General features: G+C 39.2%; 1 non-coding gene across 1 annotated transcript; it reads right to left on the bottom strand.

The window, feature by feature from the left end:
- Positions 1–4,629: 4,629 nt before the first annotated feature.
- On the bottom strand, positions 4,630–4,736 carry LOC141616174 (small nucleolar RNA R71). The gene has a single exon (XR_012530537.1). It is a non-coding gene; the product is annotated as a small nucleolar RNA R71 (small nucleolar RNA).
- Positions 4,737–8,476: the final 3,740 nt, after the last annotated feature.

The following is an 8,476-nucleotide window of genomic DNA, read 5'->3' as shown; positions in this document are numbered from 1 at the left end:
AGCCACGTCCAGTTTAGGGTTCGATATGGGGTCGAAGTCCCCTGCCCTGTTTCACGTGTTTCAAGCCCTCGCCGTCGCAAACCACCACCTACGACCACCCTATTGCCACCACTAGACTCGACTCACCATCCCGGTACCAATCCTAACCCCGATCAGGTCTGGGTCACTCGAAATAAGGGTCAAAACCCATATAACCTATGGTACAAACACCTTCAACCACCTATATGAAACCCATTAAAACGCTCCTGCCCCACCGGTCATTGGTGGTCAAACGGAGGTCCGGCTACCCTCTAGTGGTCCACGGTCACATTCACGGTCAAAGCAAGTCCTACGGTTGTCTAAATAACAAGTTATAACGAAGCGAAGTGTATACATTAGACGGTCTTAAAGTATTACCTTGAGGCGATAATAAAATTAATTCCTTTGCTTTTATCTTCCTTAATTCTTCTCTTCTTTCTTTTAGATCTCTTCCTTCTTCTTTTTTCTGAATTATTTTCAGATTTATTATGATATTTATAGTGTAAGATTAAAGAGTATGTGAGGTCAATTAGGAAACTTATTATAATTACTTTATTCTAATTATTATAGGAATTACCATTATAAATTATATTATTATTATTATTATTATTATTATTATTATTATTATTTTGATTATTATTATTTTGATTATTATTATTATTATTTTGATTATTATTATTATTATTATTATTATTATTATTATTATTATTATTATTATTATTATTATTATTATTATTATTATTATTATTCTTATTATTATTATTATTATTATTATTATTATTATTATTATTATTATTATTATTATTATTATTATTATTATTATTATTATTATTATTATTATTATTATTATTATTATTATTATTATTATTATTATTATTATTATTATTATTATTATTATTATAAAAAAGGATGCGTGTGACTTTCATTAATAGAAAAATAAAAGTTTACATGAAATTGGTGGGGAGCCGAGAAACAAGCTGGGCTCCCACACCCTTAGCAACAGCAAAGCTAAGTCTAGTAAAAATGTAAGCGGCTACCCGAGCCCCCGCATCCTGAAAACTTTTATTATTATTATTATTATTATTATTATTATTATTATTATTATTATTATTATTATTATTATTATTATTATTATTATTATTATTATTATTATTATTATTATTATTATTATTATTATTATTATTATTATTATTATTATTATTATTATTATTATTATTATTATTATTATTATTATTATTATTATTATTATTATTATTATTATTATTATTATCATATATTACTAGTCTTACCATAACTAGAATTCCCTCATACTATCTCTACTAATTCATTATTGCCATAACTTATTATTATTATTATTGATGATATAATTATTATTACCTTTATATATTATTATTTCCATATTATATTATTATTAATTAATTCCCGATCACACTCATACTAGATCAACCACAAAGTTCGGCCCAAATAATAATGTCACACGGCCCAATGCTAAATATTAGCTAAGCCCAATTCCCGACTTGGATACTTAATTTATTATTTACGTAACGTCTTATTAAAATTACTATTAGAAATGTCCTTAATCAATTATTAAATTACCTAGATTACTTTCACAAATTATTATCAAAATACGGAGTATTACAAAGGTAATTGGGAGATGTTACCTTCTCGATTTCCCGAGGCGGTAAATCGGAGATACAATCAAGAAACATTTATTGTAAATAAATAAGTTTAGTGATTACAAACCATAAACAAATGCATAAAGTGAATTGTACAAATTACAAGTCAACTACCATCTATGTCATCTATGCTACTCGACTCCGAGTCCAAGGCGCGGCCCAAATCCGATCATGTCAACAAGCAAAACCTGTACTCAACCTACTCCCCATATGATCGGAAATATCATATAGATCGACACAGGCCACCCCGGAAATAGGTGACAATTACACAGACACACAAACGTCAGTTTCAATGAATTAATAAAGTGTGACATGACTCAAAGTGTGTGAGTATGAAACATGACTATAACATGAACAAACCGCTATCCAACAACCATCACCATGGTACCGGGACACGCCCAGACATACCGAAAACCAACTAGTACAAGGACACGCCCAGACATACCAACAATCAGACACACAGGTACCTGGACACTCCCAGATGTACCGGGTCCAAAAGCCAACCGGATCCCCTACCAGACGTCGTGTCTCAACCACACGCCTTCCTCCAAACTCAAGCCATTAATGTGCACATCCCTCTTGGAGTGGGAATCTCCAAGAGTTAACTCAATCGTAAGACGGTCTCTCAACCGTCTTACGTCTCCAAAGCGATCAACAACAACAACATATTCTCCACACACACAAATATAACCGATACATGAATTATAACTGATGCGTGTCTTTTATATGATGTTTTACATCCCATTTTACACGCATTTCAGAGCTCATTTGTGTAGTTTAAGCTACCATTTCTCCTATTTCCGTCTACTTTCGTATTTTTGTACATTATTGCAGAAATGTGAAGAATCCAGCGAGAAATTGAGCTAAATCCGTCCCCGAGTATCCTGCATTGCATTTGACGTGAAGTATTCGCTTAAGGAACGAGCTTGGTGCGCATTTCATAGCCCAAAAGACAAATCCACGAGATTATAGAAGTCAAGTAGCAGCTAAAGCAGTCGATCGACCACTACCTTCAGTCGATTGACCAACCATCGGGTTCCAGAGATTACTGTGCACTGCTACTCAGTCGATCGACCACTACCCTTAGTCGATCGACCAAGACGCTATTCCAGACGAGAATTAAAAGATCGAGATTTATCAAGCCCATGAGTTATTAGGTTTAGGAATTATGTTACGTATACTTTCTATATAACGTAACCTAGTTCGACAGATACATCCATCCGATTTTTATCTAAGTTTTACACAGTAACATTAAGTTTTTATTAGGGTTCGGAATATTGTTTTGGCATTGGAATTTCGTTCTTATTCTTAATCATTCCTCTGCAATCTCGGTATTCTTCTGCCTTATTTGAATTCACTCTTATTTCGTTATTAGTATAGAATTGCTAGTTAGGTTCCCGAAACCGCTTTATCGCTTTATGTTAATTGTTTGTTCTACTATTTTTAGCATGAATTCAGTAGTCTTTATCGTCAATATTATTGTTATTTTTGCCACAGCCATGAGTAGCTAAATCAATTGTGCTAGGATGTAGGAGAATTATGGCGTAGGCGGCGTAGTATTACTTTGGACTGAAATCGCGTGTCAGTCGATCGACTGCCATACCTGGTCGATCGACTAACCACGTGAGGTTACCTTTCATTTTAATTGATTTTAATGTTGTATTTAACGAATCGAATGCATGCAACCAGTTAGATGCTTAATTTATAACTGACCCATTAGATCGAAAGATAGGGAAAGTTGTTAGATCACCAATTAAAATGACTAAACTGTGCTGAGATCGAAAGATAGGTAAAGTTTAGATTATTAGTCACTTTTCAGGACGAGAGTCGGTATTAGTGATATTAGGGACTTATAGCGAGATCGAAAGATGCTATCTGTTAAGAGTGGACCGAGAGGACCTCTTGTTTTCCCGCCTCACATATGTTCGATTTGGACCTGTTTAGTATCTTTGTATCTTAGCGCCGAAGCTATAACGAACCGACCATCCTAGTACCCCTTCCTTATCTATTTTAATCCGTTTATTTAGTTTACTATTTTTATTACTCTTAGCTATAGACCAAATCAATTCAACCCCCACAATCGTTACCTTAGACTAGAATTAGACAGCTATTAATTACATTCGCCTCCTTGTGGTTCGACCCTGTTACCACTAGCCTAGGTTAGTCTTAATAGGAAATTATAAATCTTATTTTTGGTACTCACAACGACGGGTGTCAAATTTTGGCGCCGTTGCTGGAGAGGCAATTGTTCTAATTTTTAGTTGTTTTTATTTAGTCTTTCTTTAGTTTAAGGGACTTCCGTTCCTTAAACTTTTCTTATATCCTTTTTGTAGTTTCTTCTTATGCGCAGGTCACAGGGTGGTGAGCTAGTACCATTCAATCCTGAGATCGAGAAATCCTTGCGCGAGTTGAGACGATCACAAAGGGTATTACCGACAGAGGAAGAGTTGAGTACTCTGTCAAGCTACTACGAGAACGCTCTGTTCGAGGAAGATCCACCTACATCGCCTGCTTCAATTTCTTCAGCGAGACAGTCACTTCTCCGAAATTCCAATCATGGTCAAGAAGCAACCATTGCCGATCACTCGGAGCCGATAATGCGAATCTCTACAAAGGATTCGAACTACCTGGGGAGGCGAGAAAATTCGAGCCAAAGCCTTCCTATATTAACCTGTTTGAGAGAAACCAGTTCGGGGGAGCTGCAAATGAAGATGCAGCCAAGCATATGGAGATTTTTATTGATTATTGCTGCTCTATACCCCCGCCGGCCGGTGTGACCCAAGACCAGATCAAGGAGACCATGTTCATTTTCTCCCTTCGTGATGCTGCAAGGGACTGGTATAGAGATCTGGATCGAGCTGCTCATGGGATCACCGACTGGAATTCCTTGGCCCTGGCATTCTACAAAAAATATTTCTCTGCCTCAAAGACGAATGCCATTAGAGCTCAGATCACGAGCTTTAAACAAGGGCCGGATGAGAATTTTCATGAAGCATGGGTCCGTTTCAAGAAATTGGTGCGAACCATACCGCACCATGGGTTCGAAAAATGGAGTCTTTGCAATCAGTTCTATAATGGGCTGTATGACGATCAGAGGGCTATTTTTGATGTCTTTGCGACCAATGGCCGATTTGCCGAGAACATGGGAGAGACTAAGGGGTGGAAGATCATTGATGATTTGGCCACTCATAAGGCTGAATATGGGAATTCGAGAGGAAACCAGAGGAGAGCTGCTGAATCTTCCTCTGTTGCTGCACTAGAAGCTCTCACTGTAAGGTTTGACAAATATGAGTTGGGAGGAGCTTCTAAAGGAGGGATGTACCATGTTAATGCTGTTTTAGACGGTCCTTTCGTCTGTAGAAGATGTGGAGCTGAGGGGCATGTCTCACAAAATTGTTCTGTTCCCTTCGAGTCTTGCGCTGCCTTTCAACATTATAGGCAGACAAACACGTACTATGAGCCGAATGTCCACCCCAACTTGAGGTGGAGTAGCCAGAATGTCTTGAATCCGACTCAACCTCCACAACAGCAGCAGCAGCAAGCTTATGTGCCCCCTCACAAACAACCATATCAAAAACCTCCCTATGTGCCGCAGCAGCAACATTCCCAGAATTCCGATTTTACTGAGTTTAAGAACTTGCTGCTGAAGGAATCCCAAGCTAGAGAGGCCGGGATGAAGCTACTAGAGAGCCAAATTGCTCAATTGGCTAGTAAGAGTACCACTCGAGCTCCGGGACACTTACCAACTCAAACTGACCAGAAAGAGACCCTAAATGCCATAACTTTGAGGAGTGGGTCAACCCTGGGGGGGCCTGCTATGGTCGAGGATGCCACTGCAAAAGATGAGGCAAAACCGAGTCAAAACAAAGCTGGAACGAGCAAGAGAAAGAAAAAGGCGTCTTCCAGGTATATCAGTCGATCGACTGACATACCCGGTCGATCGACTGACGTGCGGGTTACAGAAGCTTCTGGTCCTGTTCATCTCAGTCGATCGACTGACATCACTGGTCGATCGACTGAGATTGCTGCTGATATTGAGAAATTTCGTCCTCCAATGCCCGGCAACTTGAGGGATCATTTGTTTCGAGGTACGACCGCCCCGAAAATATTAGGGCAAGACCCGAGTGCTGATGGGTCAGTCCCGGTTCCGAAGTTCGACCCAATGACGGTTAATGGCTCACATTTAAGACGGTCTGAAGAGGGTTCAAGCTTCAACAAGGAGAAAGTAGTGGACTTCCAGCCTAAATCCACGGATACCGGCATGCGCGATTTAGAGGAGAGGGCTAAGCTACTTCTTACAGCCCCATATCCGGAAAGACTAGTGCCGACGAAGGAACAGGTATCTTTCAATAAATTTGAAAAAGTTATTCGTAGCTTGAATGTACAAGTGCGTTTCCTTGAGTTAGTTAATCAAGTGCCTGCCTATACTAAATTCATGAAACAACTCTTGTCTAAGAAAAAGTCACTTGAAAATGTGCATACTGTCGCATTAACTAAAGAATCATGCTCTTATTTGTCTCACACTGCACCCCATAAGCTAGAGGACCCAGGTAGCTTCTCAGTTCCTTGTAGCATAGGTACCTTTTCTATCGAAAAGGCGTTATGTGACTTAGGAGCTAGTATAAGCGTCATGCCCTTGAGTCTTGCTAGGAAGCTCAAATTGACTAGATTCGCAGTGACAGACATGACAGTACAGATGGCTGACCGATCTGCGGTCCAGCCAATAAGAGTCCTAGAGGACATTCCTGTCCAAATAGGGAAGTTTTTCTTCCCCGTCGACTTCGTTGTACTTGACATGCCTGAGGATGCCCATATTCCCATTATTTTGGGTAGGCCATTTCTGCACACCGCTGGTGCAGTCATACATGTCGGTCTAGGAACCTTGACCTTCAAAGTGGGCAAGCATTCTATTGTCTTTGCCCAGCCGGCTAAGAAAAAGGACCCCATGTGGCCTGTGACTTGTAATACGGTTTCTGACAAGAAATCGTACTTTGTGCTTCCTGATATACCTATCTCTATTCCTGTTGTAACCCCTCCGCCCCAGATTGGGAGCAAATTAGAGGAAGAATTGTCTATTTCTGATATTGCAGGAGCTGGTTTGGGGAAGGAAGAGCTGCAAGTCACTCTAGCTATGAAGGAGCCGATCATTCAAAGAGGAGGTCTTGGTTGCCTTAGCTATGCCACCGATGAGGAAGTTGATGACGAGCCGGTCAAAGTTAGAGAGTCCGATTTCGATTCTGATGAGTCCGAAGAGATCATCGACTGGGGAGATGATAAGAGTGTTGATCCGTTGAGCCATACGGACATGGAAGCTAAGAAGAGTGCAACTGATGAGATAAGCACCGTTGAGGCTACCTCTAGTAGCCAGAAGCCGACGAAGTGGGCCATACCGTGGCCGTTCTTAATCAACTATTAGTTGATCAAATGCTTTATCAAACATTTACTTTAGTGCTTTTAAGACTATTTACCGTATTTCGTGTGCGCGAGACTTCGCATTTTATTTTGCTTGCTTAGGATTTTATACGCTTTAGGCTTTATTTTGGGTTTTTCGCAATTCTGGGCGCGTATTACTGTGCATTTGCAGGTTTTTAGACCTCATTAGCTCAAGTAATTGAGCAAATACGAAGAAGTAAAAAGTTGCAGCAGTATCTTCAGTCGATCGACTGAGCTAGGTAGTCGATCGATCGCGTTGCGCTTTCCGGAGCTCTGTTCCTTCACTTCACCACTGTCGATCGACTGAGCTAGGTAGTCGATCGACCGACCTGCACTGCTGTACCTGTTTACGACCTCTCCCTTGCTGTGTTTGGTCGACTTGCGGAATTGAGGGAGTTTTCTACTCCACTTTATCTTCCGTCATTTTATTTATTTCTTCTATTTTTCTCAATTATGCACATAATACCGCTTCATCATTGCTTTCTCGATTTTATGCGTGGTACTTTGTTTGTCTTTTCAGGTACTAATTGGTAGCACTGCTGGCTACTGAAACCTCCTAGCTTTCGCTGGTTTGGGGATGTTTCCTTTGCTGCGCTTAAAGTCTTGTGAGTTCCCGATTTCCACTTCATGTCATTTTTAATTGTTTATTTTCTCGCAAATTCCCGTTTCTCTTTTCTTCATTACATGATTTTGCACAATGGGGACATTGTGCGATTTGGTTTGGGGAAGGGTTTTGCGTCGCATATCATTTGCTTGCATTCACGTTTACATTCTGTTTTGCATTGTTTATTTCATTTTATATGTATACTAAAAATCCAAAAAAATTGAAAAATTTCAAAAAAAATTCAATAAATTGCACGTTTATTTTAGCATATAGGTCGAGTCGGAACGGTAGTATTTCAATGATGACACTGCATTTGCATCTGTTTTCTGCCTAAGCCTTGCTAATTGACATGATATTAGTAGAATCGTATAAGTGCATATCTACGAGTTTTCGTTAATTATTTGCTGAACTTGAGACTTGACTTAGAAAATTGGCAAACTACATCATATTTCTGAGATTTAGAGCCTATAACTGGTGACATATATGACCGGTTTATTTAGGAATGTGAGTAGTACTCCTTATGAGACATGTCAAATCAAGTTGCATAAATGTGAACTTAATCTGCTTGATACCTGTATGCATTCGGTTTGTGGTTTGTTGACACATGTGGTAGAGGTTTCCCTTTATTCATTTTACCCATGAACTCCACACTGCCAAAATAGCCTTTTTGTCCCATTACTACATCCTACATTTAGCCTGCCCTTGTCAAGCTAGTAGTTTAGTTGTTGGGATTGTTACTTAGTTT

This window comes from Silene latifolia, chromosome 11 (genome assembly GCF_048544455.1).
Source record: "Silene latifolia isolate original U9 population chromosome 11, ASM4854445v1, whole genome shotgun sequence".
NCBI classification, from domain to species: Eukaryota; Viridiplantae; Streptophyta; class Magnoliopsida; order Caryophyllales; family Caryophyllaceae; genus Silene; species Silene latifolia.
Note: the sequence above shows the minus strand (reverse complement) of the source record. Positions and strands in the feature narration are given on the sequence as shown.